Source organism: Aquila chrysaetos, chromosome 10 (genome assembly GCF_900496995.4).
Source record: "Aquila chrysaetos chrysaetos chromosome 10, bAquChr1.4, whole genome shotgun sequence".
NCBI lineage: Eukaryota > Metazoa > Chordata > Aves > Accipitriformes > Accipitridae > Aquila > Aquila chrysaetos.
Genome location: NC_044013.1, coordinates 43,300,161 through 43,326,798, shown reverse-complemented (window position 1 = coordinate 43,326,798; position 26,638 = coordinate 43,300,161). Strand labels below are relative to the sequence as shown.

At 45.1% G+C, this 26,638-nt stretch overlaps 2 long non-coding RNA genes across 3 annotated transcripts in view; both read left to right on the top strand.

The window, feature by feature from the left end:
- The window catches only part of LOC121233594, a 46,913-nt gene extending 35,426 nt beyond the window's left edge, over positions 1-11,487 (top strand). Inside the window, exons 2-3 of the long non-coding RNA XR_005933389.1 lie at positions 5,838-6,019; positions 11,372-11,487. This is a non-coding gene — a long non-coding RNA (uncharacterized LOC121233594). The remainder of the gene's footprint in view (positions 1-5,837; positions 6,020-11,371) is intronic.
- A 3,436-nt stretch (positions 11,488-14,923) lies between these two features.
- Positions 14,924-26,638, top strand: part of LOC115347049 — a 101,107-nt gene continuing 89,392 nt past the window's right edge. The window contains exons 1-3 of one of the 2 annotated variants that reach the window (XR_005933387.1): positions 14,924-16,281; positions 16,602-16,838; positions 17,493-17,536. This is a non-coding gene — a long non-coding RNA (uncharacterized LOC115347049). Of the gene's footprint in view, positions 16,839-17,492; positions 17,537-26,638 lie in introns of both variants that reach the window. The other variant, XR_005933388.1, reaches the window with a different exon arrangement.

Sequence of the window (26,638 nt, the reverse complement as noted above, 5' to 3'; positions counted from 1 at the left end):
TGAGTCTCAAAAGGTCAAACAGATTTCTCAGTTCAGGCAGTTTTCATGTCAGAAATGTTCAGCTACTACCACGCTCATGTCGCCTCTCATGAGTGCTGCGGTTTAAGCACTCGCAGCCACTGATGCTCCCGGCAAAGGGGCAGACTTCTGTTTTTGTGAACCCTGGGTTTTGGGCTACGGTCTTGGTAGCCGTAAGGTGCCGTTCCTCAAGCAGCGGGCGCTGCTTGGTTGGGTCCAGCACAGTGCTCAGCACCGGAGCCGCTCCACAACCACAGCGCTCATCGTCCCATCACTGGCAGAAAGGGCCACGTTCCCCTCTGTTAAAATTCTGTTGAAATAAAGAATCAAGAAGAAATAGTTAAAGAAAAAAAAATCTGATTTTCCTTCTTTTTTTTTTCTGCAGGCTTTTGAAGATGACCAATTCAGTGTGTTTCTTCTGGCAAACTATTTTGTCAGAGAAATCCTAGAGAGCTCCATTTCTGCCATTTGAAGGTTATCCATTGGATTTCAGTGTGGCCAGTTTAGAAGGATGCGTCTTGATGTGCAGAGAGCTGGGATTAACAGAAGAGAGGAAAATTACTTATTTCAATAGCTCTTTAAGTAAGAGAAGTAAGTGCATTTAAAAGAGGGAAGCCCATGCAAAGTATTTCCATTGTACTGTTTTTTTTCATTAAGCATTATCTTGAGAAGCCCAAAGAAGTCTGTTTATTGAGGAAATGAGATTCTGTTTTGGTAGATGATGCAAGTGGAGGTTGGGAAAGGGTATCGGAGCCAGCTGGTGCAGAAGGAAAAAAGAGGTCATTCATTATAATTTTTCCTCGTGGTTGCCAGCAGAACAGAGGAAGGAACATGTCCTCTGGGATTTCCCAGCTGGCAAGAACATCCTTACAGGCTGACTTCCAAACGCACCAGCAAATGGAGGGGTGGGGGGGGGGGGGAACCAAAACACTAGAGACCTACATCTTCATGGATTGTATCAGCGTATTGGCTAGCGCTCTGGTTGTTTTAATCTGAAGAGTTGCATGATGATGTGAAGTAGAAAAGAAATAAGATCCCCAACTCTAGGAACATACCCAAATAGCTCCTGTTTTTGTTTTTCAGGGCTCATCAGAGTTTCTCTGCCTTTTCTGTCTCTGCCTTGCTGTGCCTTCCTCCTCCTGAAAACCAGTTCTGCCTTTTGGCCCCGTGTGATCCCTATGCAGAGCATGGTGATGGCCACGGAGAGACGCCTGGCGGGTCTGTCACGGTCAGCAGGATGTTTTTTCATTTTCCAGACATCAGCTACCTCATTTTCCACTGACTGTAATTTCCTTCTTGTCTCTTTAATTAGCTCACCTAATGCATTGGCTGCAAACAGCGACCCAGTCTGCTCTTTCTTCTTTTCACATATCGATGCATCATCCGCTGTGACTACTAATTTATGCAGACCCAGCTGTCCTGCTCCCTTGTCTTTCTACTCACTTGCTTGTTTATCCACCTGAGTTTTGGTACTGCAGAATGGGAAGCCTTCTAACAGCAGGGCTACCTTCCCATGCTCGCCACGAAATACACATGTTGAGCTGGACCCAGACCCCGTACAAGTACATTCCTGCATCCAAAGTTGCCTAAGGGCAAGAACTGTCTCTGTGGCATTTAGTTGTATGAAAGGCAGTTCAGGCAAGTCTCTGTCACTCTTCTGAATCTTCTGGTGCTCCTGGAGAATTACTATTAAATGGTCATCATTTAGTCATTTCTTGGGAACCTTGACCCTGCCTGGATGTGGAAATCAGCAGGTGCTTGGCAATTTTCACTCAGATTTATTGCCACTGCAAACAAATGAAATCACATTGAACTCTTCTGTCTCTTGTACCATCATGTAGTTGATTAGCTTTATGGGCAGCTATCAGTTTAAAGCGGATTGTTTTGTGCTAATCATCAGCAGGTCTCACGTGATTTTTTTCTGAGTGTTGCTAGCCTGTTCACACCATGCGGTCACAGCACGGATGTTGGCAGAGGTGCTCTGTATTGTTTCCTAAATCAGAAAGGAGGTTCCACAGTATGTGCAAACCTACGATCGAGTGAGAACCCAGAGGCCTTTTTCCCATAGACTGTTCTCGGGGATGTTCTCTCTCCAAGCAATCGTCGTACGCTCTGCTTAATTACCTCTTAGCTCCCCAGAGGTTACCCTGTTCTGCTCTGATTTAGTGTCTCCATGGCTCTGCCACAACTGGAGATTACAGGTCTCATTTACTAGGTCTAATCTGTATTTTTCCTTAAACAGGCGGTAGGTGTTTTATAACGCAGGCATGAAGTCTTGAGTAGTCACTCCGAGTCCACTGTCACCCTCAGGTGGTTAGTTGCCGTGGTACCTGATCTCGGCTGAGTGCCAGTACTTAATTGCAAATCCTAATCCTGTTTATAAGATCCGGTCTAAAGAAGTGACAAAAGCTTGCAGAAATTTATTTGATGTAAAAAAAAAATTCATTTTAATGTCTTAAAATTCTGAATTTCAAATTAAAGCAGGAAGAGGCATTAAATCCACTTACTCTAGGAAGTATCCTTTTATTTTTGTTTGTTTGTTTTTGTTTCACTTTATTTGGACAGTTTTCTTTCAAGGCATAGTCCAGGAGCACTGAAGTCAATGAAAAATTTTCTGTTGACTTCAGCTGCAGCAAGATGATACCCTTGAGGCAAATTCGGCTTACGCAGGGCTGGAATACAGAACAGGGTTGCTGTAGCATGCACGTCCTGCTCAATAGCTGGGGGAAGAATGGACTCACTAGGCCTGGAGGGGTGTTGAAGAATCTGTGTGTTGCACAGTTGTTTAGGCAGATGGATGGATCCTTCTCCGTGTAAAAGAGGAGTAACTCTGCAGACACCAGCCCGCCACTCCTGCTTCATCACCAGTGCTGAACATATCATACCTCCACTTGCAGGAGAGTATCTGGTGTTATCTGAAATAAAAAGCTTACCGTCCTGCCGGGTGAGCAGTTTAACTCACTGAGCTTAATGTGATTGTTGTTAATCCTCCGATTGCTGCGTTTGTCTTGCAATGATAAATGATGATAAAGTGAGCTGCAGTACTCGGTCTGTGGTGAGCCCCAGGTAAGCGGTGATGAGTTTCCTTAAGCCACAGTGCACTGCTTTAAGAAACAGCCTTGTGTTGCCCTGTGGGATGGGGCGACACGTAAACCCTTGGGATTCCCAGCCCCGCTTCTAGAGAAAACGTCTGCCTGCAGCGCAGGCATGCCCCCACGTGCTGTGCAGCTCTCGAGCCCTGCTGAGAACTGGGTCTTCAGGGTCTCGTTTGCTAGGGCTGCTTTATCTTCAAGTAAAGCCTTGGTGAATAAACATGATGAAATGGTGCCTGATAAATAATAACAATAATGGGTACATTTGACTTCTGCTTTGTGCTGCTAAGTGTAGCTAAACAGCAGGTTGAGAAGTCTCTGTTTGCACAGATGTAACAGCACCAATATGCTCCAGTCACCTCCACTCCTGTTCAGGATACTGCCCCAGCTGTATTGCACACTGCTGAACCACGCTGGGCATGCAGAGACAGAGCCCTCAGCAAAGTCACCTCCACGCTCCGAGTTGAAGTAATTTGCAACTCAGGAAAACTTGACATTTTAGACTCTGCCGCTTCAGAAAATGCATGTGACCGGGTGCTGGAGCGGTGCAGCCCCAGCGCCAGGATTTCAGCGGAGCCATCTGCCCTTGCAGAGCTTGCACACCACTAGGAAGGGAAACTGGCTGCCTTCTCGGCTTTGCAGTGGGGAAGCGGCACTGTGCTTTGTATTGCTGAGTTTTTCTTAGCGTATGGACAAAATTCTTGCTAGATAAACCGTTAGTCTGGGGTTTCAAAGGAGCTTGGAGTTAGATACCCAGCTACCCTTGTTCTGCTTTTTCAAAGGTGAAAGGAGAAATTAATCAGAAATGCATGAGAGGAGGGAGTGCTACAGCAAGTGAAAGTTTTGAACATGGTGCTTAGTGGAGCTAAACGAGCTGTTGCCTTCAAAAACTGAGCTGACAGTCGGGGGAGATGGTAAATTTATGCTTGGACAGTGAGAAAGGCAAGTCTCTGTTAACCCTGTCTTCCAGTCTGCACTGATCTGCACGGGTGAGGGGTTTCTTCCTCCCCAGCACTGGCAGAGCTATCGCAAATCAGACCTTGAGTGTCTGTAGGAGTTGAGGAGGCCCGTACAAAAACAACACAACAGAGACTTCACCAACCTTTACCAGAAAGTAGGCTTTTTTCTTCCTTCTGCATCTTCTGGCTTTTCTGAGATCGTTGTTGACATTTCTTAACAACAGTTCTCCAAAAGGCTCTTCCATTTCACTGATGTAGGATATATGGAGCCCACCATACAGTCTTTGTTAACTGTAACTTTGTTAATCTTTTTCTTACAGGAGAACACCATTGCCTGGGCATCTGTATCAGTATTGCATTCCTCAGTGTGGCATCCACACTTAAAACTGACCCATCTAGTTTGTCTGCCACAGGAAATAATTTTAATTGTAACTATATAATGTAGTTCTACACTCCACCACATTTTGTAAAGGTGTCTGCATGGTTTTGATCCCACAGCAGCCCGAAATACTGCCAAATACTCCCAAAAAACACCAAACAAAAAACCACAAACCTCGAACCCAAAACCAACCATAAAACCCACCCAACCCACAGCCTGCAGCCGGGTAATTGTGTGGGACCGGTGGCTGGCAGAAGGCGCTGCGTGCTGCAGTGGGTGCTGGTACTGAGGTCCCTCTCACCTGAGCGCTCGGTACGTGCAGTGGACTCCTTCAGCCCCTCAGCTCTCTACCTTGGGATGCACACAGGCGTGCCTCCTCAAAAACCGGGCGTCTGCTCTCAGCAATGAGAGGTCTGGAGGGCTCCCTGAACTCTGGGGCACACCGCGGGTCTCTCACCCTTGTGAGCACAGAGAGCGTGGCAGTGCTGTGAGCGCTGCACAAGTGGTTTCGGCACGAGCCCTTACCTTCGCGCTGCAAACCAAAGCCGCTGGAGCCGTAGGAGGGAGCTAGGTCAAAAGGCAGAAATCGCTCTTAAGCACACAAATTTTGCTGAAATTTCAATGGGTGTCAGGTCCTCCAGTGCCTCTTGTGCGTTCGAAAAAATAAAGGACCTTGATTAAAGCAATCGGAGCAGAGAGTAAGCCAGGACTTTGTAGGAAGCCTTGACATTGTCTTCTGAATATGTTGAGGGCAAATTATCCATGGCAAATTACTTTGATCACTGCTTCTGTTATTCGGTCTTAATCCTAACTTGATACCTTAGGCTAAATGATAAAATTCTCCCGTTGCAAATAAATTATACTTTTTTTTTTTCCCCCCTCTCCCCTGAGGGTTTCAGTCGTTCTTGCTGATGTGATTTCTTGGAGGTAGGCTTCTGCTTCTTTCCTTCTTCCAAACTATGTATTTTTCATCGTTCTGATTTTTCTGTAGCTATTTATTTTTCCTTTGAAGGAAAGTAGAAATGAGACCTAAATAATCTGTTTGATTTTTATCTGAGGCAGCTGTGCTGGGACAGAACCCATCGTTCAGATCTGTTACCTTTTACACAACAGAGATAAATTAATTACAGGGCTTTCCCCTGACATCCAGACTCTTGCCTGCAAATGTTCACATAAAAGATGAATGACAATGAGATTCTCATTATAGCTTGATGAATTAGCCTTTTCACTTCAGTTACAGCAAAGTCTACTTCATGGTCAACAGTCTTGTTTAGGCCCAGCCATTTTTTTTTCTCTCTTTGAATTCAAATCAAGCAGTTGCTGTCAAACTACTTCTCTTGGTGCAATCCATTATTTCGCACTGCCCATTAGAATTTTTCACTTTTCCAGGGAATTTGCCACACCGGTTTGCCAAGAAAAATGTTACTCAGCAACAACATCTTCCTCATTATCTTCAGTGCAACGTGTTGCAAACCTAAGGCTGCCTTGAGGAGTGGAAGCTTTCTATAAAACAAAGAAAGGACCGGAAGACCATTGCCTCTGCGATCCCGGGCATCATGCTCTCAATCAAGGTAAGCCAAGCCGCTTCCCCACAAACTTTGGTGTCTCAGCAGAAAAGGCAGGTGAGGTGGGGTGGGAGGGGAGGTGTCCCTGGTGTCCCCGCCGTCGGTGCTGGCCACGGCAGTGCTCCCGAGGCCCGGGGCTGTGTCCCTGTTGCAGCCGACGCTCTCGGGTGGTCAGCCCCATCCCATGTCCGCTTGCTCCCCTCTGGTGGTGTTGGGGCTTTGGAAAGCTTGCAAGTGAGACTGAGCCGTGGGGTTTTCAGCATTACCAAGGTAAAGACACACATTCTGAAATCCTGCTCATTTTAACGCAGTGCATCTCTCTTGTCTTCTGTATTTGGGAAACAGCCTTCACTGGCTTCAGGACCCAATGTTTTTTTTTAAAGTAGCAGAAGCTTAAAATACCATAAGTATTTTATTTGGCTGGAGTGGATGTTGTAATACAAAAGCTAGAAGGGAAGGAAAACTAATTATCCTCCACTAAGGTGAAGGCGGGTAGCAACTGTTGCTAACAGTCCTTCAGGTGTTCCTGATGGAGAAGAGGGGACACGGCTTCTGCACGCGTCCCAGTCCGACCAGGCTGTGACTGGGGGGTGGTGGTTACACCAACCTCTGAGGCATCTGCCCCTGGCTGCTGTCTCCATTAAGGCAGTGCCTTGTCTGGTTGCTTGACCTCATCCAGGGAGTAGGAGCATTGGGAAGGAGTGCCTACAGCTGGACAGGGGTCTGAGGAACCCACGGCTGCTATAAGGAAAAAAGCACAGGAAGGGAATGGTTATTTTACAAACTCTGAGTTAATGATTGGGAAATTAACTTGGAAATACCTATCAGCTCTTTCATACAAACCAGGCAATACAACAATCTTGTTGACATATACTACTCAGTTCAATTAAAACTGAAATATAAATGGGCAGGAGGGAAATGTGTAGAGGTTTTTACTAGGAGTTGCACATGCATTTATTCATTTCCAGTTTGTACGAGGGTGGGACAACTGACGATACAGCCCACTGTGTCTCCCTGCAGGAGAGCCCAGCCCCGAGCAGGCTGCAGCGCAGGGACACCTTGTTTTCAAGGGCACAAGTGCCATTTTGCTGACCCATTCTGCTGTGAGAGGCCAAATGGTTTTCCTGGGTAATTTGAAAAGCTATTGTCTACACAAAAACAAAGTCAGAATAACCATCCCTGCCAGGTGCTATTTTACAAAGAAAGAACATTGTGTTTCTTGCTCATAGTTCTTGGCAGTTTATCATGTTCATTTGCTTGTATCTTTAAGTGTCAACATTTTGATCAATTTTACTGCACCTGCCTGTGGTCAGAATATCACTAATGGTAGCTCTGATTGGTGTTTAGGGACAGGAATAAGTCATTTATAATGACTGTAAGTGAAAACATCAAAATATCGGTAGAAAAATAGTAGCCATAGCATCAGGCTGTCATTATTTATGTGGTGATATTTACTTGTACGTCTTTTCTATGTATCCTAATGCTTCCCAGGCCACACTTGCTTTGCTGGCTTCTCTTAAAACCAAGAGGTTTGTGCGCTTTTGGAAGTATTATTAGAACAAGATGCCAAGGCAGAGTGATGGCGATGGTCACCCAGTGACTTCTGCACCAGGAGGCCGTGCATGTTCCGAACATGTCATTCCCTCCCTCTGGGGCAGCCCCAGGAGGAGAGGCGAGTGTCAAGCTGAACCTCACCAACACATGCACGTGTCTTTGGAGACATAAGGTCTTCCAGAGCTTTCCAAGCCCCTTTGTCTGCCCAACAACTCCCTTTCACTGAGGACAAGGCAAACAACTCAAAAAAATTATTTTTCTGTATAACCACTGTGTGAAGGATGTGTGTGCAGAGGTATCAGAAATAGGGGAACTGGAGGGAAAAGTAGCAAGTCTGGGGCCCAGCTGTAGTTTTGAGGGAAAAGATGCTGTGATTTCAGTACTTGTTCTTGTCTCCCGAGACCCTTGTAAACGTCAGCAGAACGGGACTTTGGTTCGTCATTTGCAGAGGTGATGATCTGGATGAGGACTCCCATGTTTCACCCCTGGGCTGGACCGGGTGCAGCGATCACTCCTGGGGTTACACTCTGGGGAGGTGCAGGCACGTCCTGGCCCAGAGCGGTTTGTCTGTCTGTCTGTCTGTCAGCCCCACCTCCCCTGATGGCACGATCGCTGGTGGATGGACCGTGGCACTGCGGGGTCTGGTGGGCTGTCTAAGGCAACCCGGCATTTGTCTGTACAGCAAACCAGAGCTGCTGAGAAGCGGGTGGTTATGTCATGTCCCGCAGTGGGGTTGTCCCAGCTCTCCGGTCCCAGTCCTGTGGCCTCGTGAAATCACCTCCCATGGCACCTGCCACCTTCCAGCCTGCTGGCAATTTTTAAAGTCTCTGTAGGGAATATAGACGAGGGGAAAACATGTTCAATCCTTTGCAAGGTGTAGCAAACAATTCTCCTCACATACAATGACCGCACGAAATGCAAAGTCTCTGTGTGCACCATTTAACCTGCAGCCGCTTTGCTGCAGCTACTTGTGGAATTGCTCAGTCATTGCTGCCTCTGCTCACTAATCATATTAAAGCAAGACCAAAATGGTGATTGGCATAAGTGACTTGCATGAAAGACAGCTAACACTATCCGTCCACCAAGGAGGAAATTGCTTTGATCTCATAGTTTTCTCTAACAGAGGTATCCGTGTAATGCGGTGTCACCAAAGTTTTAGGTATTTGTTCACGGTTGTATTAAAAAGCAAAGGCCTTATGCAACTCAATTGAAAGAACAAGTCATTTCAGCCATAAAAACCCTGAATGAAATTACTGCAAAATGAGCTGGCATGGGAGGGGAGGAGGGTGCTACCTCTTTTACCCCTTGCGTCCCCCCTCGGGGAAGGGGATCTCGCCCAAGCTGGCGAGGCTCCACAGCGGGATCCTCCTGGGCGGCGGGACGAGGTGCCCATGGGGCCGCTGCTTTCCTGGGGACCCCGTCTGTGGCTCTGCACAGGGACCTGCTCTCAGGACTGCCACAAACCCGGCTCTCCTGCCTTCTCACTAATTGAGCCTGCCTGGATTAGTCTCCTCCAAGTGCTCCTTTGTAAATATATATGAATTCTGAATTTCATTCTAATCTGTTTCAAGCTATTTTATTGCCTTTAAAATGTTGTTTTATTATTCATTTCAGACAATTGCTTTAAAGTTTCATTTTAGAAACTGCAGACAGTGAAACATGGGGATAGAAGGACGCAGAAGTCATTTGTACTAAGCAATCAAATGTTTTTCACTTTTAACTTCTCTTAAAAACACTTGTAAAATAACCCCCTTCCTCCTCAAACAGTGACTATTAAACACAGTTGCTGAAGAAGGGCATAATTATACATTTGAACAGAATACAACAGTTGCGGGGGACTTGTGCTTTTCCCCATCGTCGTTGTGCCTTGGGGTCCCCTAAGCCTAAGCAGAGTGTCTCCTTACAGCTCAGTTGAGGATATTAATACTTCCCTTTCCAAGTCATACATGCATCGCGTCGCCAGCCGTTACCAGTGGGAGCCTTTCGGTTGATGCTGCTGTGCTGTGGATCAGGCTGTAAGGAATGGCTTTTCAAGGGCTTGATGCCTGTGATCTGGGTCATGCTCTAAGGGTGGCTCAGCGCCCAGGGGAATCCCAGGCTTTCAAAATCTCTCAGCCTGCTTTTTTGCCTTTTTTTAACTTTTTTTTTTTTTAAACCCAGTTTTAGAAATTGTGATCATAAAGTAACCGGAGGGAGCCGATAATAAATAATCTAATCTGGGAAACGATGTGTGTTATAGTCACCTTTGCCAGAGGCCTGATGGCACTTCCCTCCTGGCATTCGAAGGGACCTTCCCTTCTGTTTGAGGCACAGGATCGTCCCTTCTCGCTGTCGGCGCTGGCTTGGGTGCTGTTCTGCAGGGAGGGGCACAGCCGAACTTGACGGCTGAGCCTGCAGGTGACGTTTTGCTCAGCTCTGATTCCCAGGGCTGGCTTTCCGGCAAGATTCCCTTCCCGCTGCTCCAGCACTTCTTCGAGGAGTTGTCCTCAAACTCCTGGACGATAGCTCTGTGTCCTGGCACGTCACTGCTGCTCCAGAGTGCTCTTATCCATGAGAGCCCTTGAGGGACACTTCTCCTTGCAGTGAGCTGCCAGAACAGGAAAATCCTGTGGGAATTTTGTCTGCTCTGCCTGCCAGCTCTTCAAGGAAAACTCCAATCTCTCCAACCGTGAAATAAAAACGAGCAAAATATCGCTGAGCCATATGGACACAGAGCAGCGTAACACCCTGATGTAAAGCACTCCCTGCTGTCTCTGGTGCCGATTATCAACGCAGCTTAGAGCAAAGCTGAGACTTTTAATGCCGAAAGCACGATGCACTCCTTTGACCTTGTAAATTATTTTTATTGCTACTTTGGCTAGCTGTCTCTTTTGCAGGTTGCTGGGCTATAAGCAGATGCAACAGAAGTGGTGGAGACAGCTAATTTCAAAGGTACACAGCGTTCTTCCACAGCACGTGGGAAATATTAATGTTTTGATATCTCATTCTTGTGGCATAGGTTAAACTTGGAACCGCAAATGGTACCACAGAAATTCCTTCAGTCACTCGTTCTAACAGAAATTATACAAATGTCTGTGTTTACATCGTTACATGTTACCTGTTTTCCTGCTGCCTGGGCTTCTCTGTGGGATTTTTTCACCATAGCTGGGATGGACGGAGTATTTTGGCCATGTGAGGACATGGCCAAGCTGGCGCTGGAGGAGAGGAGCGCTGCTCTGCTGCACAGGCACGGCCAGAGAAGTGCAGGGTGCTCAGCCTGAACGGCTCGCTACCTGGGCTTCAGAAGCAAGCTGTGCGCTTTATGGAAGGTTACTTAGCCTCCAAGCTCTTATGCTTCTTTATTTCATCTTAAATGGATGTTTTCCCCAAAGACAATCTTTTTAAAGTACTTCTAACAGGTTTCCAATTACTTTTCATCACATTAGTCTTCCGTTCTAAAAACTTTTCTCTGAACATTGAGTCCATTTCGAGAACTTGGGAAAGAGTTTTTTTTCTTCTTGTTCTATTTTTGTAAGATGAGTGTATTCACAAAACAGCTTTCCCAAACCTCTCTCCTCTCTCCACTAAGAAAACCCCAGTGAATTGGTCGAAAATGGGACTGGCCCCTTCTGCTCTAATAGCAAGGTGCTTTTACCTGCTCCCAGCTTGTGCTTTGGAAACTTGCTGATAAATAGCACTCTTGTAACAGGAGACTTGAACATTTTGGGTTAGGAAAATATTTAAACACATGAACTTCAGATGTAATGAGAAGTGCCTTGTGTTGAGTAGGTACTTAATCTGTGCTTATGCTGAACCGTATTCCAGACTACATTCAAGCAGGTTTTCTGAAATCAAGGCTAATAGATCAGATTCGGTCCATTGAAATCAGTGAAGTTATTTTCATCAGCATTACTAGTCCCTGGATCTTCCACAGCTGTAGAGGTGAGTTAACTGGTATTACGTTTGGGTATCAGTCAGGCTGTGAAGTAGGATAAACCATTATATTCCATTGTTTTAAATCCTGAGAGGAGCTAAGGGTGAAACACATTACTGAATATTCATTAAATTTGGGAAACTTCAAGTGAAAAAGTGTATCATAGTATTAAGAATGAACATTTAAGATTGAAGAATCTTATTTTTATCAGCTCTGTCCTTCCCATCAACTGGAGAGCATGAACTAATGTCAGAAAGATTATTTTCACTACCTAGTTATCTGAGATTGTTTTGAAAAAGGCAATTCCCATGCCGCACTCCAGAGCGGTCTTTTCCTGTTTCCTTGCCAGCTGAAAGTACGGGAAGTTGGATGTTGTGACAGTTCCAGAAAGGCCAGACAACAGGGGAAGGGGCTTTACAGCAGGAGAGCAAGGCATCCCAGAGTGCTGGTGCTGCTGTCACAACACCAGAAAGAAATTAGTAGTCTCGCATAGGAAATAACCAAATACTCCTCTACATCAGACATGGAAGTGGAGCTGGGTGAATTTCCTGGAAGGGAGCTAAGCACTTACAGAAGTGGTGCTGGCATCACATTGAAGGCAAGCTGACACATGACTGGCAGAAGTGATTGAATGCTGCTTTGCATGAAATGAAATGTCAATACTATTAATTTTATGGCGCAGCAGCCAAAATGCTTGTAACTGTCAAGGCCTTTCATCAAAGTAACATCTTTCCATCTATGGTGCTGGAGTGCAGTCGAATTTAAGTTGCTTACGCTTAAGGTCTTCTTTATGTAAAATAATAATAGTAATAATAATTTTCCTAACAGAGTGCTTTCAAAAGCAGTTTTTGACGTTTATCAAAACTGGAAGTTTTTACTGAAATAGAAATTACATAAGAAAATTGTTTCCTTCAAAAAGCATATAAAATATTTTAAATGTATCAAAATTAGCATTTACATCTGTTATTTAAATTATTCTTGAACATGGCAAAATCAACTTTAGAATGGCATCATAAATGGATAAAAGTGAGGTCATCTGCCCCCCTCCCCTGCTTTTTTTAATTTGGTGGTGTTCTGCTGTATAGTCCTCTGCAATCTGAATTTGGAAACGCTTAGGTTTGGAGAAGCTGAGGGCCAGGACTAAGACCAAGGAGAAGGAAAACTGAATTCCTTGAAGTCAAGCCACTGAGCCTTGGAAAGCATTTCCTCTTCCCTCCCAAAGATTATAAACATAATAAAATTTGTGAATTTTTATTTAGTATAGCACATTTATCTTGTCCCTATTGGGGCTCTATTGTGCTTGTTTATTTGCAAGCCCTGGAGAATTGAGGTTTAGTGGCACCAGTGTTAATTAGAAGTCAGTTTTGGTAATCACTCAAGAAGTGCTTGTATTCCCATCCAGACATGGAATGAAATCAGCACCATGTCACTCCGACAGCCAGTCTTGACAAAGTAATCACCATTCTCACGCAGAATATTCAAAATAATTCCCTGGAGTGCAATGTAAGAAAAAAAAAGAAAAAAAAGAAATTGTAATTTGCTGTTGGACTTTACACAAATTGGAAAATGAACTGAACTTCAGAAACACCTTATTTTATGTGAAGGGCTTGCCTGCCTAAAGAGCGGTAGATGTCAGCGCAGTGTAGCTGTAAGAACGAGCGGTAGACGTCAGCGCACGCTGGGCGTGCAGTTACCTGCTCGTCCCTGCGCCAGGAGTTCTCCAGGTGAGTCCCTGACTGAAAGACACTTCTCCTCTGGGTCCTCATATTGCAATATTTACTGGAACCTATTATATGGTTAATATCTGCAAAGCTTGTGATTTCATTGTTTGATACAATTTTATTCAGTCAAGCTGCTTCATTGCATAAAGGTCTTGGTATTTAATATTTAATAGCATAAATCCCACGTGAGTCCTAGGCAGAGGATGAAAATTACATTTCAGATTAATGTGCACTCAAAGCCTGCTCTTGTTTCTTTCTGCTTATAAAGGCCAACAGCCATTTTCAAGCATAATACCAGCTTCCAGAGATGATGTCCGTATTCTCCTCTTTCAAAATGACTAGTTATGATCAAAAGATACGTGGTAGGAATGGTTCCTGTGCTGAAACAGAGAGCAAGCGGGAATCCCGTTTCTGGTGGCATTGGCAATGTGAAGAAAGACGCTGATCCACTCTTCTGCAGTCGGGGCTTTCTCCTCCCCGGAGCCACGCTGCGCAGGGGGACGGTGCCGCGCACCTGCACCGCGCCTGGTGTCGTGGGGACACAGCCCGTTGCAAAGGTGCCGGGTTACTAGTAACACAAAGAGCTAATTAGTAGGATAACGGCGTGACCGCGGTCGCGGATGGGTGGACTGAGCGCAGAGTCAGCAAGGTGCTTGCGCGGCAGCGTCTGAGCAGGAGCGAGGAGTCTCCGGACGGCGCGGTTAGCCCAGGGTGATGCCCTCCTGGGGACGGGGAGCGGCCAGCTCTGCGTCACACCTCACTGGTATTTTTGCGCAAATGAATCTTAGGATGATGTGAAAGAAACAGGTTTCAGCAGGCTTGCGGCTCTTGCTACTGAGGGCCAGGGAGCTCCTGGGACTGTGGCTTTTGAGTAACGTGGTCCAGCTTTTCAGCAAATCTTCAGCTATTACAAGCTTTATAATGCGTATGACTTTGGTGGATATACTCAGCTTGCTCTGTTTTGGGGGACAGGTCAAACACTGGCATTGAAGTATGCCGTTTTTCCTGAAAATGTGGGTCAGAATTTTTCTTTCTCCTGTAGAGGTGAAGGCAGTTACCTCCAGCTGGGTGCCCTGTGTACCACCGTCATTCCAGCACAGACACCTGGGATCCGCACAGTCTTTTATCGCTCCTTTGTGCTGGCAGAGTGTGACAAAGGACGCCCACAGCAGTGTCCACAGCGGTGCCCGGCGGAGCCCTCCTGCAGAGCTTGGGGTCTCCTGTGGTGCCTCAGCCTGCTGGCACCAGCGCAGTACAGCTAAGGATGTGCAGCAGCAGGTTTCAAACAACGTGTATCTCGGTCAGGGGCAATAACCGACAGGTCTTGGGTACTTACCCAAGTAGCGGGTTTCCAGCAGTGCTTTTCCATACTAGGTTTTCAGAGCATCGTCAGCATCCATCAGATTTGGCCAGATTTTCAAGGGATTTCAGCATGCAGCACATACCTGGTATTTCATGTTCTTTTACAGATTTGGCTATTTATATTGCTGCTTTCATGGGAGCTGAACTCGGCAGTGACTGCTTACATCTGACCCCAGACAGTTACTCATCAAAACATGCTATACACTTACAAATTAAATGCTATTTTAAAGCCCAGTCTGGCACACATTCAGCACCCAGTTTGGTACTTATAACTAGGATTATCCTAAGTGCCTTCAAGATCACTTCCTGAGCAAGTTTTATTTATATGTTGTGAATAACTGTTTGCATCCAGGCCAGGCAGAATTTCTCCTCTTAGTTCCTCCTCTTAGAGGAGGGGCAGGAACGACTGTACTCTTTCTGTGCTGCTTTGAAAGCCTGAAGTGCTCCAAAAGGAAGGTCGGACAAAGCGTTTCTTCACATTAATTCCTTTGAGTGGCATTTAGACTTAACCAAGCGTGTTACAGACTTTTATTACAATAGCAAAGTCAGTGCTGGGAAGTTTTGCTCTCGCATGCTTTGTAGCTCTAGCACTACGGAGACCTTTTAAGAGCACGGGAGCTGCTGAAAAGAATTACCTTGAGGTACTCTGGGGCCTCTTTCTGCTGTAATTCTGCCATCTCCTCCAGCGGTGGGGAATTAACCACGGCTCCCGAGTGCTGCCACATTTGCTGCCAGCCGATGCCGTCTCCCGCCGGGCCAGCAGGTTACAGCACCGGTTAGCTCACGCGGACATGAACCCTTGGAAAGGCGACGGGACGGGACGTGACAGCAGGAGAGCAAAGCTTCGGCATACGCCTGGTGCAAGTGCAGGAAATGTAGCGCATTCTGCTGCAGCAAAGGCTCCTCTGCCGCCTCCGGACCTGGGTGACGCTGGCCTAAAGTATCCTTCCTGGGAAAATCCCTGTGGAGCGTTATGGTTATAGCTGTGGCTGCAGAATACTAATCTCACAAACACTTTATGAAACAAAGTGATGATAATTTCTTTAGTTTCTCTCTGATGAGTTTTAGCATATATTATTTCCTTTTTGTTTCTGCTGGGATAAGGTTTGAGACAGAAATCTGCACCTAAATTTTTTGTTCTTGAGACATAGCAGCCAAAAATATGTTCAACTTACCAAACAGTTCGTAGACCCACACCAAAACTAGCAATAGGCATTGTCCCTGAGATGTAATTTTCTATAGTCTCAGTGAAACTGAGATATATATACACATATATAACATTTCAGATTATGTAATTCCACCATCTGCTGCTTTACATAAACAGTGCTCATATTCCACCTCTGCTTCTTTACATAATGGTGTCCCCCGTATGAATCATTACTTATGTGCGACATGGGGCAGCTGATGAAGGATGGGCTATACTTTTTGTTCTCCTCTAAATGCCCGCTCCTTCTAGTGAGGTAGAGGTGGAGAACTTGCAGAGCAGAAACACCATGTACTGTAACATTGCCCATTTGTTTCCCACTTACTGTCTTTGTTCCTACATATGCAAACCAGGCAGATTGTGTTTACTTTGATAAGCAACTTTACTGCAGGGTCAAGTAGAAAGAGAAGATTGGCAGGAAAGGAGCAAATCTTCCTTAAACAAAAATGTCTGCAATAATTAGCAAATGTGGCAAGAAAGAGTTGATAAACAAGTAAAAGGTGAGAAGTGAAAGGTAAGCTTCAGGGCAATTCATTAAGATGGTAAATGAAGAGCAAACCAAAATTTCTGCAGGCATTTAGCAGATGGGAGGGTATTCTGGGAGCATGGCATTTGTTCAAGCAGTGAGTAAAAGCTAGAAATACATGGATTCAGGACCATTTTTTAAAGGAATCATCAGTTTATTTTTCAGAAACAAACCATGAGGAAAGCAAGGCAGTGTTTTATGTTTTCTTTGCCTGCATTTGTATTTCTGCTGTTTAGGGAGCCTAAAAAAAGGAAAGCCTGCTTTTCAAAATTGGAGATGCCACACCCAACTCTGCTTTTCAATTACAGGTGCCAATGTGTTGATTTAATTAACCTGCAGTGCAGCACACATGCAACTGATGTGGTTTGGGATCTAACGTGTATCCTCCTGTGGAGCTGAGTCCTACTGCCTATACATCTTCCAGGGGGTTTCTTCCCACCTCTCTTCAGTCCCCAGAAGGCAGCCAGCTACTCCTGCTGGTGACTTAGGCTCCTTCTGTAGCAGAGAAATTGGGAGGCACCTCTGGAGGCCAAGTCAAAGCTCAGGTGGGCTCCATCACCGTTTACGACTGTCAGGGTCAACAGGGTAATTGCCTTACGTGAGTCACTCCAGGAGGGCGGTGGATTAGGAGGTGAATAAAATGCGGGGAGGTGACTTTCCCTCAGCCTTCCTCCTTATGTGTCCTGGGTTTCTGGAGCTGGCTAGGTCTATGTGAGAGATCTGGGTAACTGCAACTGAAAATGGGCTTCTTATTGATGAAGGGGCTCTGTTTCATGGGGGGGGGGGGGGGCGCTGCCTGGCAGGATTTAAAGCTCTTCTGAAGACTCCTAAAAGACTCAGCCCCAGGCTGTCTTCAGAGCTTCCTTGCTTTTAACCCCAGGAGAAAACCTGCTTTAATGACTATGTCATCATCCCAGTTTATAGTCTTTTAAAGACTGAAATGTACTTGACTCCTGGGGTGGGCTGCTTTCTAATAGTTACTGTTAGGGGGTTTTGGGGGGGGAAGGGGTTGGAAGTGCTCCACAGAGGCAGGACTGCCTTCCATATGTTCAATTCTTGGTGGTTTTATTTTTGATTAGGAGCAAGGGACTGATATATGTTATGAGGAAGTGATGAATTACCCAGCATGTCTGGAGCACTGGGCATTTTCTCACATCTGGATGATGGTGATTGATTTTTCTTTCCTTTTATTTTTTTAGATCTGCAGCAGAGGAATTTCTTGATGCCTGATTGCAGCCAACAGGTAAGCTGTGGAACTGGCTCACTGGTGACTGTGATAGGCCTTCCTATCTCCATTAAATTTTAGACTTCAGTGGCTTGCTGAAGACATGTTGTCAGGATGATGGAGATGGTGAGATTATTAAATGAGGACATCTTCTGCTTGCTAAATTGCTTTAATCTCACAGGAGGCTATATTAGTTCATATTGGCCACCCCTTTGTAGGGGCTAGAGGAGAAAGCAAAGAAACAAAGAGCAAGGAGAGGGACTGCAAAAATGCAGCAGTGTTTGTTTTCCTGAAAAGCTGTGGTAGAGCCCAGGAAGGAAGGTGGGAACTGCACCTTGCTCTGCCTGTACTGCTGGCACAGTGCTGGTCAGAGAGGAGGCAAAGATGGATTTAATTGATCCCAGTATGTGCTGGTTCCAGAGGACTATTATTAGCTTTGGTGTGTGTGAAGCACAGCACATCTGGTGTCTTGTCCCTTGCTGGCCATGGAAATGATGAAGTTATTCTGCATCAGGCTGCTTTTTCCTGTGCTCTCTTATGTTGGCTTATATCCTGCACCAAGGGAGAAGAGGGCTGCAGCATGGGGGCTGGAATTTGGATCCTAAACTTGAATATCTGTTTCTCTGGAAACTAGACTTCAGTTGCAATTTATATAAAATCGCTCTTTTCAAAAAGAAATTATGGAACTGGTTTGGACTAATTACAGAGTTGTTCATAGTGTGATAGCGTGTCTTGAAATCCCATGCACTCCTATTTGTTATCAGCTGGGGAGGTGGAGGTGGAGGGGGGAAGGAGGCAGAAAATAGTGAAAGGAGCAGAAATTAGGGAGGAAGGCGCTGAAAAAGGAATGAAGCAAAACAGGAGAAGGGGAGAGATCCACGTGAGGAGCAACCAATACAGAAAATGCAGCTGTCCTCAGATAACATTCATTATGAGTGAGAAGGCATATACCTACATTCCCAAAATGAAGTAGGAAGTAGTCTGTGAGCTATTGGTGATTTCTGTTATGTTTACTAGTTGCTTGCTGAATTAAGTCCTGTTGGACGTTACCGCGAAAAGGATGGTAGTAAGAGCTGTAATTTGATTGTAAGCATCTAAGGCACAATTGCTGTGCTAATACTTAAGAAAGGTATGCTGGAAGAGAGCAAATTCTTGTGTCACCAGGTTGGAGTTGCTTTGCAGACCAGTCACTTAGGAATGGTCACTGCTCCTGAGAGGTATACATGTTTTGTAGGGTAAATGCTTTCTTGTGAGCGAATTTCTGTGAGTGGCATAAAAGTAGCAACTGAACAGAGAGAAATATTCAATGTCAGGGTAAGTCTGGACTGCTGTCATACTCTGTGGGTGTAATTAGTCCAGCAGTCACTCTCACAGAGCTGTGAAATGCTGGTTTTCCCAGAGGTTTGTCATTCCTTGGTATTGTACTCTTCAGAAAGCAAGGTATCTTTTTTCAGTCTTATTCAGCACAACCCATGGGTCAGTAAAGTACAGCTTGGACTTCCTGCACAGATAAACTGCTGGCACTTGGGACGTGCCTGATCAAGCTGATTAGGGACATGCAAAAGTGCAGTGACTTGGTGGATGTTTTTATCCAGCTTAGACTTGGTGTGCATTGAAGCTTTCCAGTGTGGTTTCCTTGAAATCCAGCATGATTTCCAGGTTTTCTGAATTACCTATAATTTCTCTTCCAGGAGATCTAGCTATGCTGGCAGGGCCATATGCCACCGCAAAGGCCCTGTATCCCCACTGGGGAAAGCAGCTGTGGTTCTTGTCAGAGGGATATCCTAAAACCCCTCGGAGCAGGGCCACACCACTCTCCTCGGCCAGGCGTGTCACTGCTGTGGGCAGATGCCCACAGCCTGTGCCGAGCCGCAGGGCGATACCTGGGTGCCTCAGACTACTTCTGGCATGCCTTCGGCATGAGGTCCCACAAAATACTTAACAGTCCAAGAATTTGCTGCTGGAGGAAACCAGAGGGGTGACAACCTTTCCCATCTTCTTTGTTTTAACTGTTTAAGAAAGCCTAACTGAATTCAAAGCAGGTATGCCAGCTGCCCACAGATGACAATGTGGTCCCATTGCTCTTCCTTTTCCCTAGTGTCTATACAATTAAAAAAAAAACAACAACAACACAAAAAACCCACCAAAAATAAACTACACAACACTGAATAACCTTCTATAACTAGACTGGAGTTAATCAAGCTGAATTTATTAAGAAGATCTTTGCAACCAAATGGGCTGATTTCTTCCAGTAGAAAGAAACTTAGTTTATTATCTGATTTTAAAAGCTTGAATAATTTTAGCCATTGACTTTATTGTCAGCCAAAAGAACTATGTCAATTATTATCTCTAATAACTTTAGAGGACATCTTTAAAGTTCTTTTCCATGAATCCTACTTCAAATGCTACTGCAGAGATGAAAGGAACAAGCTTAACCCAATGAATAACTGATAAACCAGAAATATCACTGCCTTGCCTTGAAACATCACAGATCAGAGCTTGTCCCTTGAATATAATCATAGTGTATGCTATCTCTGGCCTTTATTGGAAGCGAAGCTCTTTTATGATATTCTGTCATTTATGACAGTTCCTCCAGAGAGTTCATTAGGATGAACATTAATGTGGCTGAATCTAGGAAACTGCTTTTCCTGACATAATGCCAACATATATTACAATACTGTGCCAATGCAGTGGGGGAGCTTTATGGTTGTTTAATGTGTGTGTGTGTGTTGCAAATTGCATCACTTTTTAACTCTCTCTGTAAAGCGGTATCTTTTTTTCTGGATTGCCACCACTATAAATATATGTAATGGGGTGCCTGAACAGCTGTTTTGTTCAGCAGTTATCTATGATGATTATGTATTCATAGGTTAGAGTTTCCAGCACTGGAGAGCTGCAATTAATCTGTACTGTGCTTCAAACCATCAGTGAGCACTTGGGTTTTTCCCTACTTTATTGGCATTTCTTAGAGTTCCTTGTACATAAAAATCTGTATTGGGAATTGAGGCAAAGGAAAGAAGTAATGGCAAAGAAATAGCTGATGACTTGCCCCTTTTCCACCTGTTTCCACACAGCTGCATTGTGCAGGATTAGCTAACTTTGAATCCAAAGTCAGGTCACTCCTTTCAAGCATAGTCATGGTGGAGCGTGCAAGGCCAGTGGGACTGGTCACTATGGGTTAGCTGCTTCCATGAGTGTGGAGTGGGGGAGTGTGTATGTTTGTCAAAACAAAAAACCAACCCCCCCACATGTTTCTGTCAAAGGGTTTCATATATCTTGTTATGAAATGAAACTTTGTTGAATGCCCTTGCTACTGATTTTTTTTTTTTTTTTTTCTTTTAAGAAAGCTGTTGCCTTGTCTGGTGACAAAGGACAGGACAGACATTAAAGAGCTGAACTGAGGGGGGTGGGGGGAGGATAAGATCTAGCTAATATTTTCTGGAGAAGTAAAATAGCATCATACAAAACTGCTAGAGAAAAATAGGCACATGGGCAAAAAAAAAAGACACTAATAAATGTCCGTAAGCCAAAGCAACAATATTAAAGGTTTAAAAAAACCCAAACAAAACCAGGCTAAAACATGAGGCCATAGAAAAGGTGACTGAACATAACAGACACTTCTGAAATCCCAGCAGAATGACCAGAATACCAGAGACCAACTCTTTGGAGTGAGGGAAAGACATGTCATCTTGCTGAGTTCACGCAGGGACGGCCCAAGTCCATTTCTTCTGCTTTCTCACCCTGTTTCATGCCCCAAACTTGATATGGTGGGATGGGTAAATACAGAAAAGGAGTAGTTTCTTAACTGGGGTCACCTGCTGAATATCCATGGAGTCATAAGTATATCTCTAGGGTCCAGGCAATGATACAATGCTACATAAGCATATGCTGTAATATCACTTGACTACTCTAAGGAGGTAGCTGGGAGAGCATTATAAAATGCTGTTATTGAGGGATTAAAAGGTTAGTTTTATGACTGGGCATTCTTCTACAAGATATGGGTGTCAAAACAGCAACACAAAAATAGAGTATCGTGTTGGTAATGCAAAATATGTCACTAATTGCATTCAGGCATCAATTTGTTGGCTTCTCAGTATGACTGACAGCTATATTCCATAGAAGTCTACATTTGATGTCATCATCCAGTACCACCAAAACTATCAAGACAGTGTGTGTGGGAGCACCTATGTTTATTTCATATATTGTGTTGTGTGGATGAGTGGATATCCTACGTGGTTTGGGACGAATGTTGTTACCTACAATATAAATATCCAGCATGTGCATGAGAACACTAGACTGAACTCTAGTGTGTAACAAAGGCTTTTTACATCATTCTGATCCACTGAAAAGAGGGGCAAAGAGTTCCTAAAATGTCCACGTATCAGACTTACGGCAGAGCACCTTAAAGTGCCTGTCCTGTAAATAAGAGCCATGCTTTCTATCTCCCATTTATCCTGCAGGGAGGTGTTGGAGGAGGAGGAAGGTTGTCAATGCAAACTGGAATTTGCCCAACGTGGGGTAGACGCCATCCCCATGTGTAGTTTAAACTAACTCACCAGAACTGTGGGGCTGAGGCCAGGCATGACTCCTCTGCTGCTACTACTGACAGAAAAGTAATTTCCACTGGTGAGAGCAAATGAAAAAACTGGAGGTGGGGAGGGCTGACCCTGCACCTGAGTGGTATTCTGCTGTTGGCTTTGGCGACTTACTGGTGCTTTACGGTGGTAGGAGCAAAGCTGAGGCTCATCACCTATTCCTTGCACGCTGAGTTCAGATGGAGAACACTGGAGCTGTAAACTGCCTCATGCTTTTTCCCATACCCTTATTCTAATCTCCTTTCTGGGTCAATTCCCAGGTAAGAGAGCCATGCCATTACATTTTTAATTGTTTTCAGCTCAGTCTTCTGAATCGCCAGCGAGGGGCTGGCAGAGCCGACAGGACACGCTGTAATGCATTGTGTACAAGCATCTTATCTGGTTGGCGCTGCCGTGGGTACCGTGCTTGGGAGACTTCCACAAATATGGGCATTTATCTTAGTCAGCCATAATGAACTGCATCTGCCAGATGGGGAGAGGACAGCTGTAGTGGATCCAAATCAGCTCGGTCTCTGTCAGAGGTTGCCTGCCCTGTGGGCTGGGACGGAGGGGATCCTAAGGATCTGAGTCAGGAAACTTGGCTGACAGGCAGGAATACAGCTTTGAGGAAGGACCTTCAGGGCTGGTAAGTGAGTTGCTGGGTTCAATGTGAGATGAACTTGGAGGCCTGGTAGCCTTGGGGAGGGCACGGAACCCCAGGAACATCCATTTAAGGTTCATCAAGTTCTGATCAATAAAGCAAGGCATTACAAACTGCTGATAGCTGCTGAGAAACTGGGGTCCTGATACCTGTGTGATGGGAGGAGATCTAGTGCAGCAAGTCACATAGAGTCGCCCAAGAATTGGGATTGGAACATGGAACTGGGAGAGAAAACCTATGAATCCTGCTGGAGGTGTGAACCTGGGGCAATAGGATCATCCCTGACCAAGATAACAGGGAACACACAGCTTGTAAGGACAGCCCCTGCTTTGAAGTGATTGTGGTTTGAAGGGAGGCAGAGCAGCTGTGAAACAGGAATTTTAATAGATGGAGAAGTGAAAACTGGGGAGACTTGGCTTTTCTGCCTGTATTGGGCAGAGCTGGGAGCTGAGACTTGGTTTCCTGCCACCCAAGGCCAGTCTCCGCAGGCAGTCTGGTTCACAGGGAGGTGTCAGGAGGAGAGCACTGTGCGTGAACCATTCTTCACAAGCGTGCCTCACTTTACCAAAGGAAAGCTCTCCAGTTGTGCATGACTTCAGCCTGCATCTGTCTGGCAGCGTCTTGAGGAGGTCTGTGTATTCCCATCTACCCCAGGTCTGGGATTTTTTTTTTATTCTGTAGGCATCAAAAATGCCCAAGCAGTGGCCTGACATTTTACTCCCTTCTAAAGTCTTAATAGACCCCCTGGGCTGGAGCCGGGCTGGCTGTGGGCTTCATCACCTGCAGAGCTCTGGGGCACTGCGGTCGGCCGTGCCGCAGGCGAGGGCATCCCGCGGTGATGCCGCTGCTCGGGGCTGGCGTGGAAACCCCGCTGCTCACACTGCCTGCCAGGGCTGCCTGTCCCTTCGCTCCCTGCAGCTCCTCGCTTTCAAGAGAGCGTGCGAAAGCCCCCATGCCTGTTTCTGGCCCATGCTGGCTCCCAGAGGTGGCCGGTGCCCAGCACCAAGGCTGCAGGAGCGGGTGCGGGTGTTGCTGCAAGGAATCATGCTGGGCTGGGGGGCACAGCCAGGTCTGTCCCTGCATTTTGGTGCTGGTTTGGAGAAAGAAAAGGAAGATAAAGCTTTGTTTTCTAACTGCCCTCTGCAGCGCTTCTGAGTTGATCGAATAGATATTTTTTTTTTGCTCCTTCAAGTCTAATGATGTCAGAAAGAGGCAGCCAGGTTATGACTCTATTTTTAATAATTAGGAAGATTGGTATAAGGACTGTAGAGGGGTTTCCAAATGATTTTTAACAGCTAGTTATTTCCTTGAACAGCCTGGATTAGTATCCCATATAGCTGATGAATATGCTGGAGTGACTGGATTGATTGATAGTAATTTTAGGACGTGACCAGGAATTCAATTAACTTTTGAAAAAATGTTTAAACAAACAGCTTAAACAGTTGGTTTTGCGGGGGTTTAGCAGCCTTGAAATTTTGTTCCAGTTTGGAACAAAACCACCACCCCACCCACCCCACCCCCAATTTACTGGGCTATTAATGTTTTTAAATTATTTTGTTTTGCTGTGGTAAAATCATTCTGTTCAACTAAATCAGTGCTTCTTTATATTTTATTTTAAATGAATATTGATATCCGTACAGCACATAGTACTATTTTGTACCATCCTGTGTTCTCTAATGATTTGAATGATAACTAACAGCACAATTAACTTCAAAATCAGAAACTGTTTGAAAGCCAGCCCCTTCCAAGTCTCCTCTCCAATACAGTCAGAAAAATTTGACAGATTCAAGGTACTGTGTTTGTAGGGTTTTGTTCAAAAACACATTTCTTTTTAATCAGCACTAGCCCAGGCACAGAGTTTTGTTTCCAGCAAGACATCATTTTCCAGCAGAAGAACATTGCTTTTCATGATGGTGATCAGCTGTAGCTTGCCTCTTTTAGTGCTGGCACCAGGTTTCGGTGCAGGTTGCGGTGTGCGTGGTGTCGAGGTGGGCGCAGCCCTGCATGGCCATCGCCTTACGGTGATGCTTGGTGAGTCCTGGACCCCCGCCAGCGCCGCTGACCCCCTGTCCCAGCTGCCACGGTGCGGTGGGGAGTAACCTTCAGCTCTCGGATAACAAGCAGTGGTGGCTGGCTTCACGGGCTCAGCGCTGGAAAGGCAGCTCACTCGGGCTCCTCTCTGTGCCAAGCGCTTGGCAGCGGTGGCACTGCGGATGCACGCGTGTAAGTGTAATTTGCACGCTGTCAGTGCCAGCTGCCAAACTGGAGGGAGGAGGAGGAGAGATACAGCCCTGAATTTCCCAGCGAAAATGTCATCGCTATCGGCAAACTGAGCCTGCTGCTCGTTGCCCCACAATGCCAGAGAGCTGCTTAAAAGGGGGTGGGGGAAGAGGGAGAAAGAGGAAAAAGAAAAGAATAAAGAAACTTTATCAGTTAATTGGTGAAAGCCTTTCTCTTTGACTGTATTTGTTTTGACAAGAGCCTCCCCTTCTTCCCTGGAGTGCTCTGGCAAGTGAAACTCTTGCAAATAAAGCAAAGGATCTGCTGAATGCACAACCATGCATAATTTAGTAATGCTGGAGCCTTCTGCACATCTCATCACAAACTTGCATTCAGTAAGTGCTAACACAACTCCTTTGTGGGTAGGGATTTCTGTGTGTTTCTTCTTTTTTGGTAAGATTTGGACATCAGACCCCTGCCAGGAATTAAAAATTGACCGTCAGGAAGCTTGTTGGGAAGGCTAACATTTAACAGACATATCCATTCATACATACAGGCATTTAATATAAAGAAATGTTTGTGAATTCTTGAGTGGGTTGACTTTGAAGGATGGTATGAATATACAATGGAAGACTAGGTTTTCCTTGAATTCACACTATTCACCCATAAGTCATAAAAACAAACTTGATGCTAGAGAAAATAGCTTGGGCCAGGGAAAAAGACAACTCTTCTTTCATTCTAAGGAAAAAACAAATGTTTTATGTCTCTGGACTAGGTGTTTGAGAGGAAAAAGCCATAACTCTGTAACCTGGGTGTGTCTATCCCCATCAGGTAGATGTTTCATGCAGGGAGGAAGACAAAAAATGATTAAAACTAGTGTTAATATTTACTTGGACTAATAGAATGTTGTACAACATCACCTGAATTAAAATCAAGATTGTAATTAGTAGGTGGTTCATCCTGTTCTAACAATGCAGAATAATTAATTCTTCTTTTTCTCTCCACAAATAGTAATTAAAGAGAAATATTACATAGCTGCACCTGTTTTTCATTATACGGTTGCCACAGTGAGTAAACCAAATCTTTTATTGATGAGAACAGCCGTAAGTTTGAAAACTGAGTGAAGAGCATGAAAACCCCTCTGAGGTTCCCTAGAGACATGTGAGAAATCTGAAATTATTAAAACATATGGTGGCACATACTGATTATCAACAGTTCCTACTGCGGTTGTGAGCCTTAATTTCTCTTTGACTTCCAGCTTTTCTAAGTATTCTCAACTTGGTTGGTTATCCACCCTTCCTTTAGTAAATGTCTTGTGACAGGGAATCAACACGACATTGCATAAAAAAAACTGTTGCACGTTGTTTCCCATGCACCTTTCTCAATGTTTTCACTTGATGATAAGGTATCTTTTTTATTTTGATAGCCTAAGAAGTGATGCGCTTGGAGGAAATACGAACAGCATAGAGATGGCTTCTTTCTTGTGTCCATGCTTATTTGTGAGGTGAGGAGCCGGTCATGGGAGGCAGTGGGAGAAGTGGTCAGTAGGTTCAGATTACTGCCTTCTCCAGAATACACAGATGGTTTGCAGAAGCAAGTAACAGAAAGGTATTCAAGGACAGAGAATTTGTAGAGTTAAAAAAGGTATTGCTTATTGTGACGAAG